We start from the raw sequence: 18,068 nt of genomic DNA on the forward strand, positions 1-18,068 counted from the left end.
ACATTTTGAATGGGAGTGCTGCACTATTTTCGCTTTTTTCTTTTGCGAACTTCTTTTGGGCTTTACTGTGTCTTCACTGGGTTCACCCAAATGCAATAATAGCTAAGAGATAAAACATTTTTTTTTCAAAACAAAGAAATTTAACCTCTTTCCACACTATCCTAAAGTCAAAATGTGTTCAAAGTGTATGGCTTTAAAGTCCCCCTGAAGTAACATGTGACATGATGTGATAAACATAGGTACATATAAGACTAGGCCTACTAAGAAATTGTCTAAAGTTCTTTTCTGTTTTCTAATACAGAAAAAGTTAAAAAAGGGAGTTTTCATCTATGCTATTACAAAGCACAGAGGGGAGGAATAATGGCAGTGCACACAGACTCACCTACTCATGGTTCCAGGCGCTGGAGTTCCCCTCTATACTCTCTGCACTACCACCGGCAGTATGCGCAGGGAGGCAGATGCGGCAGGAGTGCGGAGAGGGGGCGGACATGGCACACTACAAGACGGGTGCCGAGGGCAGGTGCTGGCCCCCCTCCCTGCGCCCTAGCAGCTGCGACCATCATAGTGAAGGACAACAGGCTGCCAATCACAGAAGTGTGGGAAGGGAAAACGAGAGGGATAGAGGTTTCAGCCAATCAGGCTGAATTAGCATGTACTGCAACTTCCCTTCTGCGACAGTCATACGAGATAAGAGCCTGGGAGCATGGGGAATGATAATCTATTGGTAAAAAAAGTGAGATTGATTTTAAACTTTTGAATTGACTGGATAGCATCATTTTTACTTATAACAGCTACTAATAGAGGATTGATTTTGGATTTTATGCCTGATAGTTACTCTTTAATGCTGTGTAATGTATTATCCACCACTGTATAAAAATCTGTAGTTGATTTGTTCATTGCAGCAGCTGTAATCCGTAATCCACCATTGTCGTGTATTGTTAATTGATGTATTACTTATACTGTATTGTTATGCTCTGCATTCTGTTGTGCGGCTCCACGAATGATGCTGGTGCTATATATAGTATATATATATATATATATATATATATATATATATATATATACAGGATCTTCTCAAAAAATTAGCATATTGTGATAAAGTTCATTATTTTCTGTAATGTACTGATAAACATTAGACTTTCATATATTTTAGATTCAAATACACACAACTTAAGTAGTTCAAGCCTTTTATTGTTTTAATATTGATGATTTTGGCATACAGCTCATGAAAACCCAAATTTCCTATCTCAAAAAATTAGCATATTTCACCCAACCAATAAAAGAAAAGTGTTTTTAAAACAAAAAAAGTCAACCTTCAAATAATTATGTTCAGTTATGCACTCAATACTTGGTCGGGAATCCTTTTGCAGAAATTCAATGCGGCGTGGCATGGAGGCAATCATCCTGTGGCACTGTTCAGGTGTTATGGAGGCTCAGGATGCTTCGATAGTGGCCTTAAGCTCATTCAGAGTGTTGGGTCTTGCGTCTCTCAACTTTCTCTTCACAATATCCCACAGATTCTCTATGGGGTTCAGGTCAGGAGAGTTGGCAGACCAATTGAGCACAGTAATACCATGGTCAGTAAACCATTTACCAGTGGTTTTGGCACTGTGAGCAGGTGCCAGGTCGTGCTGAAAAATGAAATCTTCATCTCCATAAAGCTTTTCAGCAGATGAAAGCATGAACCCACTTTTGAACCAGAAACAGCGGCAGAAGCGGCTGACCTGGGCTACAGAGAAGCAGCACTGGACTGTTGCTCAGTGGTCCAAAGTACTTTTTTCGGATGAAAGCAACTTTTGCATGTCATTTGGAAATCAAGGTGCCAGAGTCTGGAGAAAGACTGGGGAGAGGGAAATGCCAAAATGCCTAAAGTCAAGTGTCAAGTACCCACAGTCAGTGATGGTCTGGGGTGCCATGTCAGCTGCTGGTGTTGGTCCACTGTGTTTTATCAAGGGCAGGGTCAATGCAGCTAGCTATCAGGAGATTTTGGAGCACTTCATGCTTCCATCTGCTGAAAAGCTTTATGGAGATGAAAATTTCATTTTTCAGCATGACCTGGCACCTGCTCACAGTGCCAAAACCACTGGTAAATGGTTTACTGACCATGGTATTACTGTGCTCAATTGGCCTGCCAACTCTCCTGACCTGAACCCCATAGAGAATCTGTGGGATATTGTGAAGAGAAAGTTGAGAGACGCAAGACCCAACACTCTGAATGAGCTTAAGGCCACTATCGAAGCATCCTGAGCCTCCACAACACCTGAGCAGTGCCACAAGCTGATTGCCTCCATGCCACGCCGCATTGAATTTCTGCAAAAGGATTCCTGACCAAGTATTGAGTGCATAACTGAACATAATTATTTGAAGGTTGACTTTTTTTGTTTTAAAAACACTTTTCTTTTATTGGTCGGATGAAATATGCTAATTTTTTGAGATAGGAAATTTGGGTTTCCATGACCTGTATGCCAAAATCATCAATATTAAAACAATAAAAGGCTTGAACTACTTCAGTTGTGTGTATTTGAATCTAACATATATGTTTATCAGTACAATTACAGAAAATAATGAACTTCATCACAATCAGCTAATTTTTTTTTAGAAGATCCGGAATATATATATATATATATATATATATATATATATATATATATATATATATATGTGTGTGTGTGTGTGTGTGTGTGTGTGTGTGTGTGTGTGTGTGTGTAAATAGAATTCCCAATTGTTTTAATAACATGACATTCCCTTTTCTATGTAAGTGTATCTATACTAGCTACATATTGGTAACATGTATACCATAAATACGATATTTTCTTCAAACCACGCATTATTAGCTTTTTGCTTATCAGAGTCAGAATCATAATTATCTTTATTCGCCAAGTGTGACACAAGGTGCCACACCCGGAATTATTTGTGGACACATGGCAGACAAGGTCGGTAGTGCAAGTTGACATCATCAACATAGTGCAGATAGTGGTTACATAGCATGCAACAGTATCACAGTGACAGTATAACTACAACAATACTAACAATAACAAAACATCAACAATAACCAACAATTACGTCAATAACCAAGCACATAGTGCGGATACAGCCCCATCGTGTGGGAATCAATCAATACCAAGTAAAACCTTTCCATTGAAAGTAACTTCCCATTAGCATTGCATGAGAGAGAAGATTGCCTGTGGTGAATACAAGATCAAATGCCAACAGATGTGACCATACAAGACAAGACCCAATTTAAATAAAATATCTTGAGCAAATCCCAAACACACAAATGTCATCTTAAACCTTTCACTGCTACATGCTTTCATGATCTTCATTCACTGTGTGAATACAGTGCACATTACAAACATATAAGTTTAGTGAAAAAAAAAAAGTTAGGCATCAGAAGAAGGAGGGTTCTGTGTGAGAGTAGGGTTAGGTTTAGTTATAGTAAAATATTGGTAATATTTATAAGTGTTTTTCACCCCGCGCCCTTTTAATATAATTATTTTACCATATTTATTAGCCTAGCAGAGATAAAAAGATATTTTGAAATTTCGGCTTCACCTCGGGCCCTTTTAATACTGTTATTTTAACATATTTATTATTATAATGGAGATAAAGGTGCAGAAATGATAAAAAATAAACTTTGTTACAAACAATATGTTGAGATTTCGGCTTTACCCTGCACCCTTTTTTCCTCATGCCCTTATTCAACGTATGCCCTGCGGGCCTCTTGGCCCATTGTGGAAAAGGGTGAGAACATTGGGGAGTACACATAAAATGTTTGCTGGGGGAGCTAAATATTGGAAAGGCTCCATCAAAGGTTTGCCAGAAGGTACCCATGACATGTAGTTATGCCACTTGTGCAAATATTTACCACAACTATATTTGTGGCAGCGGCACTCTATAATCTCAAAACCTCAGGGAAAAAAATGACAATGTATACCCAAAATGTCTGGGCACATTTTCTGCAAAACAGGAAGAATACTTGTAAGGGCCCATTCACACTTGAAGGTCGCAAAATGGCACTTAGCACTATCGTTTTGCGAGGGTGATTTTACCGTGATTAGCACGGTAAAATCACCGTACACTCTCGCATTTCCCGACGATGGCGATCAGCAGTTTTTTTAAGCACTGTAGTGCAATCCAGAATCGTGCAAAAATGCTGCAGGCAACATGTTTTGCATCGCTAATCGCACAACGCCCGCGATCAGTGGCAATCTCGGCAGTAAGATCACTGCAATATAATTATAATTGCGCTAGCACTTTAAAAAGCGCTAGTGCTTTGGCGATTAGCAAGAATCACCGCATTGTATGCTAAAAACTTGAATACATTTCCTTTTTAGTTCATAAATTGATAATGAATGTAAAGTTATTGTTAAATGTATAATATTTGCGTCATAACGGTGCTTTTCTATAAAGGCTCGGCGTCCTAATTGTGTGTCTGCAATGTGACATGTGGGCGTATGATATGTGTTTGGAGATGGTGGTGGCAAGAGGGGTGGTGGGAAGGTTTTTTTTTCAATTGCCTTAATACATTTTGATTTTCTTTCTTTTGTTTCTTTTGCATATATATAAATTATGTTCTTTTCATATTGACCATTTGTTGCCAGCTGGACAAAGAGCTGACCTTCCTTTAGATTATGCTGCAGTGTGTGTACTTTAGCTTCCACAACATAGTACTAAGTGATTGATTGTGTTCAGCAAACAGAATGCTATCTCCCTGGGCAGGGGGTGGAGGGGTGGACATGCAGATAAGCAGTTACCCTGTAGAAGACTCTCCAGCATCAGGCTTATGAGGAGAATGTGAGGTTTGATCCTGCTCAGTATTTCATCGCTCCTTGTAGAAAATGACATCCAGACAGTACGCACAGTATTTATTCCTGTTGCCTTTTTCACCTTTAGAAAGTGCCAGATATATGTTTCCAGTTGTATAATGAGCTCTGTGCACTGTAAGCATGACCTTGTTTATGTGATCTTCTGACCACTGGGTTCAGCTGTTAATATAAATTCTAAATTGTCAGGAGTTGGCATTGCTGAAATATAATGGGCTTTTTTTCAGCAGGTTTTCAGCGTAGTACTAGTGTAGCAGTGCAGATAATAATGCTCTAAGAAAAACGCTGAGAATGCTTTGTTGTAATGGAAAAAGTGATATAAGAATCGTGGTCCGGCATGATAGCAAACCTTTGTTGTTTGACCAAAGCAATATGTTCTCATATACAGTATACCCATATTTATTTATTTCAACTATCACTTTATATTTCATTGTTCTGACGGAGGCCCCTTTTATACCTGCAGGTCAAACCTGCGTTGAATTTTATCGCAAGGGTCCGCAAAAGCATTGAAAGTCTATGGAGACTTTCGTACCTAATGCGGTCTGTTGCAGTGCGCTAAAAGTATCCAACTCAACGCAAGGGCTGCAGCATGTTACCACAACACCACACTTAACACACAGAGCTTGGTGTAATGTGAGTCTAATGCAGTAAGTTGAAATTGCGGAGCAGGGTGCATTGCGGCGCACATGTGGGGATCGACGGAAACGTACTTACTCCCCAGCAGGGAGTACGTCACTAAACTTGACTATGCATATAATTGAAATTTTTTTGCGTTGCGATGCAATGTGGTAGGAGCTTTTCTGAAAAGATTTTTATCAGAATTTAAATATATTAGCTGTCAAGTACAGTATGTATCAGTTGCTGTCAGTTATAACTGAAAGGACAACTGATGGGTAAGGTCCATGTTTCCCTATGGTTGAAGTGGGTGATATTACAGTCAAAACAGTTTGCTAACCAGGAAGAACCAGGAATGGTAATGGCCATTTTTTAAAATAGAGAATGGAGAATTTAATTTATCATAGTGGACAAACAGGACTCAGGGAGCTAGTCTACTTTAGGGGACCCACCGTAAATCCCCATAGAGAATTTGAGCTGTGCAGAAAACGGAGCGAATTTCCGCTTTCAGCTCTTCTAAAACCCCACAAGTTATATATCTATGGAAAGCTGAGAATGTACTCTAACGAATAATGGTACTTTCGGTGAGCAAAAGGTGAAACTCACCTTGTACGAGGCGCCGAACGGCCGCGATCGCGGCTCCGACGGCCATCTTGGTTCTGTGCTGCTCCTATTTTTCTCCCTCCTCATTGGAGGGATTGTTAGCTGGGGGCGTGCCAGAGAAAAGGGAAAAAAAAAAAAACACAAAAAAAGTGAAACGTGGGAAGGGCAGAAGAAGAGACCTGTGAATTTTTTTTTAGCTCAGAGGACACACTTGTGTACGCAGGGGCACTACAATTGCGTCAATGAACACTTTTTTTTAAGGCGGACGCCTGTCTCAAAAGGACAGGCAATATGGATACAGACTGCCTGTCCAAATATAGACATTTGGCAACCCTGATGGGGCCCCTTAGACCCTGAATGGGGCCCTAAGCAGATGCTTGAGATGCCTGGTTGATAATCTGGCCCTGCTTCGCTGACATGGAACCATTCACACTGTGCATTGTGTAAAAAAAGGACCACTGTGGCCATTCTGTGCTCCACTGTAAAGTTTCTTGCCTTTTACAGTATGCTGTCCTGGCTCTTGTAAATACTTAGTGGTGCCTTGCCAATCTTTCCTTCTTTTGGTGCTTTAGCCATTAGCCATTTATTTAGGAAAGGGTTCTTTACAGTAAGAGTGATTAAGATGTGGAATGCATTGCCACAGGAAGTCGTTATGGCAAACTCTATACCTGCATTTAAAGAGACACTGAAGCGAAAAAAAATATATGATATAATGAATTGGTTGTGTACTATGAATAATTACTAGAAGATTAGCAGCAAAGAAAATATTCTCATATTTTTATTTTCAGGTATACAGTGTTTTTTCTAACATTGCATCATTCTATAATATGTGCAGATTACACAACACTCAGCATTCAAAATGAGTCTTTCAGAGCAGTCTGTGAACTAATGAACTCTCCACTAGCAGAGGAAAAGTAAACAGTTCAATTACAGTTGAGATAATAAAAGTCAGATAACAGCCCTCTCCACGACCAAGTTAGTCGGAGAGCTTAATAGCTTTTTTGCATAGAGATAACAACTGGAGTTTCTCAACTCTTCCTGTACTGGAAACAATTAGACTGATGTATCTGATCTTAATGTTTTTTTCTTAGCTGTACTACACATACAAATCATAATATCATCATTTTTTTCTCGCTTCAGTGTCTCTTTAAAGGGGGCTTAGATGCTTTCCTTGCGTTGAAAGACATCCATGGCTACAATTACTAGGTAATGCCTAATGATGTTGATCCAGGGATTTTATCTGATTGCCATCTGGAGTCGGGAAGGAATTTTTCCCTTTAGGGGCCAATTGGACCATGCCTTGTAAGGGTTTTTTCGCCTTCTTCTGGATCAACAGGGATATGTGAGGGAGCAGGCTGGAGTTGTACTTTAGACTGGTTGAACTCGATGGACGTATGTCTTTTTTCAACCAAAATAACTATGTAACTGTGTAACTATGTAACTATGTAACTGCATTCTAGAGGAATAGTCAGCCAGATGCTAATAATTTCTGGTTGATGTAAATTTTATGTTAATTTTATGCAGCTTGGAGTTGGAGCAGTCACACTCATCAGCTACCACAATTCCAAGCTTTATACATTCACAAAAAGTTAACATAAAATGTACATGAACTCAATTTTTTTTATCATCTACTTTACCACCTTTACCCAGGACTATTTGACTTTTAACCACTTGAGGACCCACCCTTTACCCCCCCTTAACGACCAGCGCTGTTGTTGCTGATCTGTGCTGGGTGGGCTCTCCAGCCCCCAGCACAGATCAGCGTGCAGGCAGAGCGACCAGATCGCCCCCCTTTTTTCCCCACTAGGGGGATGATGTGCTGGGGGGGTCTGATCGCTCCTGCCTGCGGGTGTTGCGGGGGGGGGGGCACCTCAAAGCCCCCCTCCGCGGCGAAATCCTCCCCCTCCCTCTCCTACCTGGCCCCCCCTGGAGATCCGGGCTGCACAGGACGCTATCCGTCCTGTGCAGCCAGTGACGGGACCTCCCCTGTCACATGGCGGCGATCCCCGGCCGCTGATTGGCCGGGGATCGCCGATCTGCCTTACGGCGCTGCTGCGCAGCAGCGCCGTACAAATGTAAACAAAGCGGATTATTTCCGCTTGTGTTTACATTTAGCCTGCGAGCCGCCATCGGCGGCCCGCAGGCTATTCACGGAGCCCCCCGCCGTGAATTGACAGGAAGCAGCCGCTCGCACGAGCGGCTGCTTCCTGATTAATCAGCCTGCAGCTGGCGACGCAATACTGCGTCGCTGGTCCTGCAGCTGCCACTTTGCCGACGCGCGTTATGAGTGCGCGGTCGGCAAGTGGTTAAAAAGCTTTGTAAACCAATGCAGGGAGATGGGGAGAATTTGAAATTAGGCGGGGGAGGGAAGATCAGGTAAATATGCACTTACTGTATATAGGCAGAAAAAGCTAGAATCTTAAGCTCTATGCATCAATATATGCAACACTCTCTGAACTGAGATTGTAAGCTCGTAAGGGCTGGGCTCTCTCACTCTTTTGTGTCTTGGAATTTGTTATACATCTTATTCATGTTGCTTTTGTCACTGTAATTCCCAATTCTGTATCTTGTACTGGTAATGAATTTTGTAACAACTCTGTATTTTGTATATTGGTGAATACCATATATCTTTATATACCCCATGTTTGTTTCTCACTTTGAACAGCAGCACGGAATATGTTGGCACTTTAACCACTTCACCCCAAAGGGGTTTTTACCCTAACGGACAAGAGCGATTTTCACTTTTCAGTGCTCATCCCTTTCATTTGCCAATAGCTTAAGCACTACTAATCAGAATGAAATGATCTATATCTTGGGTTTTTTCACCACCAATTAGGCTTTTTGGGGTTGATATTTGTTTTCAGTAATTACTTTATTTTCTATGCATTTTAAAGGGAAAACAAGAAAAAAATGAGAATATATACTCTATTTCTCCAATTTCATCCACTATAGTTTTAATATAAACACTGCTACTGTACATAAAACCCACACATTTTATCTGCCTATTTGTCCTGGTCATCACAAGATTTTAATCATGTCCCTAGTACAAAGTATGGTGACAATATATTATTTGGAAATAAAGGTGTATTTTTTCTATGGTGCTTTTTTTTACCCTAATCTCACGTGCACGCACGCGGGAACGCAGGTGTATGTGTGTGAGCATGCACGTGCACGCGCAGGGGCACGTGCACAGCAGCAGCAGCGCTGTTTGACTTATAAAAACATCCTGGAGCCGTTAAGATGCTCTAACCTGGAGGATGGAGGGAAAACTGCAGCGCTGTATCCCAGGAAGGTGAGTATGTTTGGGTCTAAAAGCACATGAAAAAATTGTACTGCTTTTACACCCTAAAATCAGGAAGGAATTATACTGCCAGGTTAATGTAACTCAGCACAATAGTAAAGGCTATCAGTGACAATGGGGTGTATGTAGTAACCAGCAGTAAGCAACATGTGTAAAGTCTTACGCACGATGAGCAGATTATAACGCGTTGCATGTAAACTATTGCAATCTGTTCAGCTCATCATCCACTAAGACTTTATGCATGGAGTTATGCTTATGCAATTTACTGCATACAACCCAATTACCCTGAAGGAGCAATGGCTATACTCATGGATTGTTGATAGACTTTGTATTAATGTAGAATGTACCAATGGGAATCCCAGCCCTTATATCAGTGACACTTCCAAGCAAGTACCTCCGGTAGTGGTGCTTGTTAGTTGATGGTCATTATGATGCAAATTTTTCTGACTTGGGCCTCAATTCACGGAGCATTATCAAACGTTTATCAAACACTTTATCAAACGTTTGATAATTTACCTCATGGGTAAAATCTCATTTTAAATTCACTAAGGTGTTATATATTTATCGAATGTTTTACCGATAAAACGTTCAACAAATATATAACACCTTAGTGAGATTTTACCCATGAGGTAAATTATCAAACGTTTGATAAAGTGTTTGATAAACGTTTGATAATGCTCCGTGAATTGAGGCCTTGCATGCAAATTTAATACTTTATTTATTCTTTACTAAGCTATTAATATGGAGGTACTGATCTGTTAGAAAGGATCTTGTGTGTATTACATGAGTCTAAAGCCTGGTACACATTTTCAATTATGGTTGGCAAATCATTGACCAATTTTACCACCTCATTGTAGTGTGAGAGTCAACAGATAATGAATAATAGGAGCAGATTGTGCAGGTAGACCCTCACACTACATAGAAGTGGTAAATGGGTCAGTGATTGGCCAATCATAATTGAAAGTGTGTACCAGGCTTTACCATTCCCAAGTCACAGACCCACTTTGCATATAACAATAACAATAACATTTCTAGAGCGCTTTTCTTCCATAGGATTCAAAGTGCAGGTGAAGTGTAGTGAACCGCTGGTTGCATGCTTGTTGTGGATGTGAGACTTAAAGGGACTCCGAGCTCTGATTAAAAATAAAATTTGAACTTACCCGGGGCTTTCTCCATCCCAGCCCTGGTTAAACCGCGCATGCGCCGTGCTGGCACGCCGGCCGCCGTCATGACGAGCGGCGGCCGGCGTGTGACGTCATTTGTGACGTATGGGGAAGAAGAAGCCCCGACACTCGCCAGTGTCGCCCGGGGGCCCGGCCTGTCCGCGCTATGCGGACAGCCGCCGGGAGAAGAGCCAGGAGGCCGGCGTGGGACGTCCCGACCAGGGCTGGGATGGAGAAAGCCCCGGGTAAGTTCAAATTTTATTTTTAATCAGAGCTCGGAGTCCCTTTAAACTACTGATGCCAAAATGTCCAAATGGCCATTTACCATTTGTAAAATGTGATAGCACCTCCCACTTAAGATTAAAAAGTTTCTATCTTTAGGTTAAGATGGAGCGTATGCATTAAACGGCGGTAAGCAGAATTACGCACATAAAGTCTTATGCACGATGAGTAGAGTGTATTGCATTGCATTTAATGTATAGCATTCTGCTCTACTCACATAACTTTATGCACATAATTCTGCAAACTGTAGAACATTTTGAAACAATCATCAGTGATGAGCAAAAATGCCAATATTCTTTTCACAATAATTTTCACGCAAATAATGTTACATTCGATTTGCAAGCACAAATGCCATTAAAAATAAGTTTTGTTATTTTTTTTGCAGCTTTCACTGTAAAATTATAGATTTTCCATGTTTTTCCAGCAAAAAATTTTGTGGTTAAATATCATCTTCTGCATCTTTGCGCTTTTCGTGGTAAAATAACGATTTTGTTAATACTAGCTATTTTGTGAAAATGTTCTCGAAATTGAAAATAACATTTTCGATGCGAAATTGGCTTTGCTGACAATTCGCAAGCTACACTGATAATCATGATATTAACTGGTCTAAAATGCAACATCAACTGAAACCTGATAACTACATAAACATGGTGATCCCAGGTACATGTTAAATGCCTATTGAATACATTTTTATAGAATATATTGCATGAACACATTTTCCTAAGTCATTCAGAATGATCAAACTGTGAGCCAAATTTGGCCAAGAAAAGTACAATATATTACTCCATCAATATTGAGTTATGAACTTTTGCTTTGTTTCAAAATTCTCACATTATATTCTTTTGTCTAATGAAGTTCTTTGTGTTTTCCCTATTGTTCCTGTAGCCATCAGTGTACTTGTGTGCCTTTTTGCTGAGAAAGGTTGTGTAGGAGTGAGGAGGAGAAACATGGAAAGGAAAGGGAGACAATTAACTACATTGAAAAACAACCAAATATAGACACAAAGATCTCAGACACACAATGTACTGCTAGCAGGGGTACACTACCACCGGGAGCACAAAGCACAGCAGCAGCGTTCCCTTTTGTTGTTACCAAATGAGTGAAGAAAACAATCAATCACACGTGATGAAGAAAAAAAGAATTCTGTTCAAAAATATTACCCGTGGAGTACCACAGTCATAAAAGGCTGAAAAGTTACGCTCTTCTAAACTGGGTCATCAAAGTCGGTTAACTTGTGGATTAAGTAATAGACATAATCACAACTTTGTTGAAATAGGTGTATATACTTTTATTACCACATACCATATATGTGTCACATAAAAACACACAAGCTTGAGTGGAAATTTTATGAGGATAGGAAATGTTTCAGCGGAGATAGATGTTGTTGAATAGATTTTTACCTGCAGATAAGACTAGCTGGGAGTCCAGGTAACAGAACTATAGTGCTGTGTCTCTAGCTGTTTCTAATAATGATCACTGGTGGATCGGAACTGTGGCTGATGGATACAGAATGGAACAGATGCGGACTGTACACAGATTGTGCCGGCTGTCTCCTTGTAAAAACCATGCTCTATCTTAGTGGGAAGCCAAATCAATACAGGATATTATAAAGAAGTTAAACAAATAGATCAGTTATTTTCTTTTAATATGAGTTGACACTGTGCTAGGCACAAAACCGAGACTAGAGGAAAAATGTAGTGTTAGCAGTACAGAATAGATTTGAACATAGCGTGTATGGATGGCAATTATTTGTTTTATTTACACTCATAAAATGTTCTATGTTACCCAAAGGTTTCTATATACTTTCAAACATACATTACAGTATAGATTGGTAACAAGCAGAGTCCATCATTCTTCAAGCTAGTTAGTATTGCAGGATTTATATTTGCTTGCCCTCTGGATTTATATAGAAGACTGTTTTATGATAGAGCCCATATAACTATAGATCTCCAAGCTTCTCCAGTAGGGATATCGCAAGGCTCTTTTCCACTAGCTGCGATCCACATCACAAGAGCACCATGATTAACATGTAAATCGCTGCGCTGTTTTTCCTCTAGTGCGATTCGTTTTTTTTCCAAATCACAATCACCGACCTATTGCGCTTTTGCTGCATTTGCACTCTTATACATAGCATAGGAGCGCAGGAATGTGGCATAGCAATTGTGCCGCTGTGCGATTATCCCCACGATATGGCTGTTCAAACTTAAGTTTTTTACTCCCGTCAAAAATCGCCAACGCAAAGCAATCGCACCTGACAGATCAGGATCGTGGAAATAGCAAGAATCACAATCGCATCACAGTGCAATTGCTTGGGTCATATTGAAACATAGTACGGTCCTGAAAGGTTATTAAATTAGTGGTTGTGTGACAGTGAAAGCATTTTTTTTATTAAATGAACCCAGATTTTCCTAAGTATGATACTTACCTAGTAGCATGCTCTATCCTAATCTCTACACAGTTTTGGGCCTAGGTTGACCCCTAAAGTATAAGTTTAATGCAAAAAAAAATCTTATTTGACTGTATCTTCTGCATAAAAATCGTGTTTCCCAGCAGGACAGTTTGAACGTGTCCCTCCTCGTGCAACTTTAATCTGAGAGTTAAGGCAGGAGCCATGGCACACAGGCAGCTTGCCTTGCAGCCAGACTTTACTCAAATACATGAAATGTTGCAAGGCAAATGCACAGATTTTCATTTACCAGAGGCCTGACATAGGTGCCAGATGCCAGGATGGTAGTTTAGTGTATCAGCAATCGTCCGACATGTTTTGCCACGCCAGGTGGCATTTTCAAGGCGTGGTGAAACATGGTGGACGATCGCTGACACGCTAAACTACCATCCTGGCATTTGGCACGTACGTCCACATCCTGTTGCACACCCAGCCTCCATGGGGATCTCCAGCACACCTGGGGAGTGGTAACTATTACTCTGTTTGCCTTGATTTGAACTGCATTCAATCTCAGCAAGCTTTTGCCTACATATGACATGCTGCTATGCACCTCTTTCTGCTGATCTGCGACTGGGATCACCTTCCATCTTTCCTTGTGATGTTGGCTCGTACAAACTAACTGTGTGTCTCATATGACAATTTTTCAATCATGGCTGCCTTACAAACCATACATGTGGAATAGTACTATGCAATTGCTGTTGAATCCTGTGCTCATGTGATCTGCGATTGGGATCCTCTTCATATCTAGATACATCATGTTGTGCTTCTCCTTGCTACAATCTACCCTCATTTACTGTGGTTATTAGGAGGTTTTGTCCTATGTGATCAACTGTTACACAAGCTTGCAAATTTATTCTTAACATATCTGGCTACATCAGGACCTATCAAAGGTTACCACTCTCCATGCTATTTGGGACATATCCTTTGACCAGGCGCTATCTTACATTATGTACATACATGTATTCAATTACCTCCCCAGTATGTGTGCAAAATTATCTGGATCATTATGCAACATTGTTTTCCCTTGTGAGAACTGTGGAACTTTGATCAGGAGCTATCTCACACGTGTAATTCATTACCTCCCCAGTCTGTTTGCAAAATTATCTGGAGCATGCAACATTGTTTTCCCTTGTGTGAACTGTGAAACTCAATACACACACTTTACATAGCTTTGCCTTGGTGTGTGTCGCAGGAAATTCTATCCCATGGAAACTGTGGGGGACTGCAGCCCCCGCTTGGTGCTAATTTGCCCCAATTTGTTTTTTTTTTAAAGGGATTTTTTTATACATGTGTGTGTTTTTTTTACAGCGCTGCGTAATATGTTGGCGCTTTATAAATACAATAAATAATAATAACAATAATGATACAGTTTTTTGATTGTTTATGAATAATACAATTTTGTAATTCTCGTACACCCAAGAGCCAATTCTTGTTATTTTTCCTTTCATTGATTGGTCTGTTGGCATGGTGCACGTGAATTCATTTATATAGTTATGACATAGGCCTCTATTTATGGTCATTTAGAATAACGTTGGAGAGCCTAATTTTTTCAATCCCCTGGTGTTTCCCACTATTTCAAGTTGTTTCCATTAGTACATGAAATCAGCCCCCTGGATATGCCAAATCTGTACAGCGATAGGCCGTTTATCAAAACAGGTAATTCATGCCTGGTCCTTTTGGCGCCCCATAGAGGATAATTGCATGGCGTTACCAGCTGTGTAATTATGGCTCATCGCAGGGCCGGCCCTAGACTTTTTGCCGCCTGAGGCAAATTTTTAAAAAAATTGTCACCGCCGCCCCCCCCTCTCTGGGGGGCCGCCGAGCTGGAGGGGTAGCTGGCAGGACGGGGGTATTGGGCCAGCGGCGGGGAGGGGGGTCGGACCCCCCCTCCCTCGCCTGGGTCCCCCGTCCTCCGCTCCTCTCCAGCCTAAATAGAAGCAGCCGTATGTGTAAGAGGCACGGGCGGGGAGGACACTCACCTCTTCCCAGCGTGCGCTCCACTGACGTCACTTCCTGCAGTGTACTGCAGGAAGTGATGTCAGTGGAGCGCACGCTGGAGCGAGGAGGAGGTGAGTGTCCTCCCCGCCCGTGCCTCTTACACATACGGCTGCTTCTATTTAGGCTGGAGGGGAGCGGAGGACGGGGGACCCAGGCGAGGGAGGGGGGGGTCCGACCCCCCTCCCCACCGCTGGCCCAATACCCCCGTCCTGCCAGCTACCCCTCCAGCTCGGCGGGCTGGCTCCCCGCACCCACGGACGGGCGGGTGCCGCCCCTGGAAATTTGCCGCCTGAGGCAAAAGTTTCACCCCGCCTCATGAGTGGGCCGGCCCTGGGCTCATGGTACTTAGCGGTAGGTTTTATTGTTGGACGGAATTAGCAGTTTGAATTAGTGTGTCTGTGTGTGTGTTGGGGGGAGAGGGGGTAGTGTTAGGCATTGGTAAGGAGTTTAGTGCCAGGGATAGGTAGGGGAGGGTTAATGCTAGAGTTAGGTTGCAATAGGGTATAGTAGAATATCAGTAACATTACCAATACTCTACTATAACCAGCACACAAACCAAGATTTTGGCTTTACCATGTGCCAAGATTTCTAAGCACCGTTTTTACATCTACACCTATTTCTGAATATTGAGGAAAAGGAGTAGATCTGCACCAGCACCATTAAGTTTGCTATCAGCCAGCAAATATAACCAATACACTCCCAAAAGTAAGGCCAAAGGACAGCAACACTGAATTAATTTATATAGTCTTTATAAATGTACTATTTATAGGAATAGCATAAGACATATCATAGTATTGCACAGTGGATAATTAATGAGGTAGTATTAGTATCGCTTAGGTGGCATAGAAGTTGTGTCAGATGTCGGCCCACCCGGTCTTTTTTTGATGTTTCCAGTATTTTGCTGCATGCTGGATTTTGGGACCTTCAATTTTCTTCACACACTATCAATTCCATATTATTGCTCATGCACTATCAGGTCCGGATTTCTGGAAACCGACACAAAGGGCCTGGGGCGTCTGTAGCCAAAGGTGGGACCTGAAAATGAAAGAAGGCTTGCTACATATGAAAGAGGAGGCTGAAAATGGGGAGGAACACATGAAAAAGGGAAACTGATGCCCAAGGGAGCTGTTCATGAAAGAGAAGCGAAGTATGGATACAGAGGCACCAAAAGGATAAAAGTATCTAAAACTTTTAAAACACGAGGAAGCAGTAGTGGACTTACCTCCTCCAAGCAGACAAAAAAATTGCCAATGTGTTTGTCAAATACAACAAGTTTATTTACATACTCCAGGGGACAATGCAACGCGTTTCGCAGGTTTAATTCCGCTTCATCAGGCAATAACAACGGAGCAATAGCATATGTGGTCAGTAGAAGAGCCAGGCACCTCTGTCAAAGCCAGGTAAGTAGGCGGTAAGTCCACCACTGCCTCCTCATGTTTTAAACTTTTTAGATACTTTTATCCTTTTGGCGCCTCTGTATCCATACTACGCTATATAAAGTCCACCCTTGGTGGGGGGGTGTTACCCCATTTCTCCTCATCTACAGAGAGCGACTTCTTATTCCTGAGTGGGGTCAGGTCTAATCTCCCCACTTGCCTATACAGTGGTTGCCTTTGAGATAACCCTCCTTTGTGAGTATAGCTTATTACTCTATCAAACTTCATTTCAACTACCATTACATACTACACTATATTTGGCTCTTTGTGTCCCTACTCTGTGTTATGAAAAAGAAGGACTGCTGTACATAGATATCACACACGGGAGAGGGGGCTGCACATGGAATGGGAGGGGCACTGCTGAAAGCACAGCATACTTGGCCTAGGGGCACAAAAAGTATATATCTAGCCTTGTGCCCTATAGAAATGTGTGTCCATTGAAGGCCATATAAATGTATTAAGTGGTCCTGTCTTTGGGCATTATTTTGGGAGTGTATAGGTTAATATATATTTAAATATGATTAAAACTTAACAAATCCTGTTCAACCTTCAAATGTCAGAAAGGAAACCAGCCTGGCTTGTGCTATTGCTGACCTTGTAGACACGTGTTTAAGCCAAAAACAGTACCCTTAAAAACTGCAGAATACATACATTTATTTAAGTCTAAAGCCATTAATGTGAAGTTTTCCTGGAGCAAACCTACAATTCCTTTCAGTATCAATGCTCAGTCTGGCAGTCTGCTTTGCATAGCACGCTGAATGATCTGGCCCAGATCCATTGGCTAGATGTTGCTAAAACCACTTCCTGCTTCTACTGTCTCTGTGTTCTTCACACTTCTCCTGTCCCCACTCAAACATCAGAATGTAAGTTTAGCAAATATATTACACTTCCAAATCACACCTCATGCTGAGCTGGCATACACAATACCATTATTGAGCTCACAGGTTGACTACTGCCATTTAATTCCCACTGAGGAGAAATTACAGTGTGTGCATTGGATTTAGCCTATTAAGATCCCGTCTCAGTGCATGGACCCGCACCTATATGGAGCCCTGCATTGTGAAAATTGATAGCTACAGCTGCTTGATACCTCTACAACAGGATCTCAGAAGATTAGTCACCCACCGGCACCAAATCTTCATGCTGCTCTGAAAGCCCTGGGGTGCATCATGAATTAATCCGAAGATTCATTTAACCACCCTGGCGTTCTATTAAGATCGCCAGGGCAGCTGCATGAGGGTTTTTTTTAAATAAAAAAAAAAATATTTCATGCAGCCAACTGAAAGTTGGCTGCATGAAAGCCCACTAGATGGCGCTCCGGAGGCGTTCTTCTGATCGCCTCCGGCGCCCGGAATAAACAAGGAAGGCCGCAATGAGCGGCCTTCCTTGTTTTGCTTAGAT

The 18,068-nt window shown here is 41.6% G+C and overlaps 1 long non-coding RNA gene across 1 annotated transcript; it reads left to right on the forward strand.

Moving 5' to 3' along the window:
- The first annotated feature begins 5,720 nt into the window (after positions 1–5,720).
- On the forward strand, positions 5,721–12,060 carry LOC137544173 (uncharacterized). Its single transcript, XR_011025758.1, has 2 exons — positions 5,721–5,796; positions 11,673–12,060. It is a non-coding gene; the product is annotated as an uncharacterized lncRNA (long non-coding RNA).
- The last annotated feature ends 6,008 nt before the right edge of the window (positions 12,061–18,068 follow it).

Source organism: Hyperolius riggenbachi, chromosome 2 (genome assembly GCF_040937935.1).
Source record: "Hyperolius riggenbachi isolate aHypRig1 chromosome 2, aHypRig1.pri, whole genome shotgun sequence".
NCBI lineage: Eukaryota > Metazoa > Chordata > Amphibia > Anura > Hyperoliidae > Hyperolius > Hyperolius riggenbachi.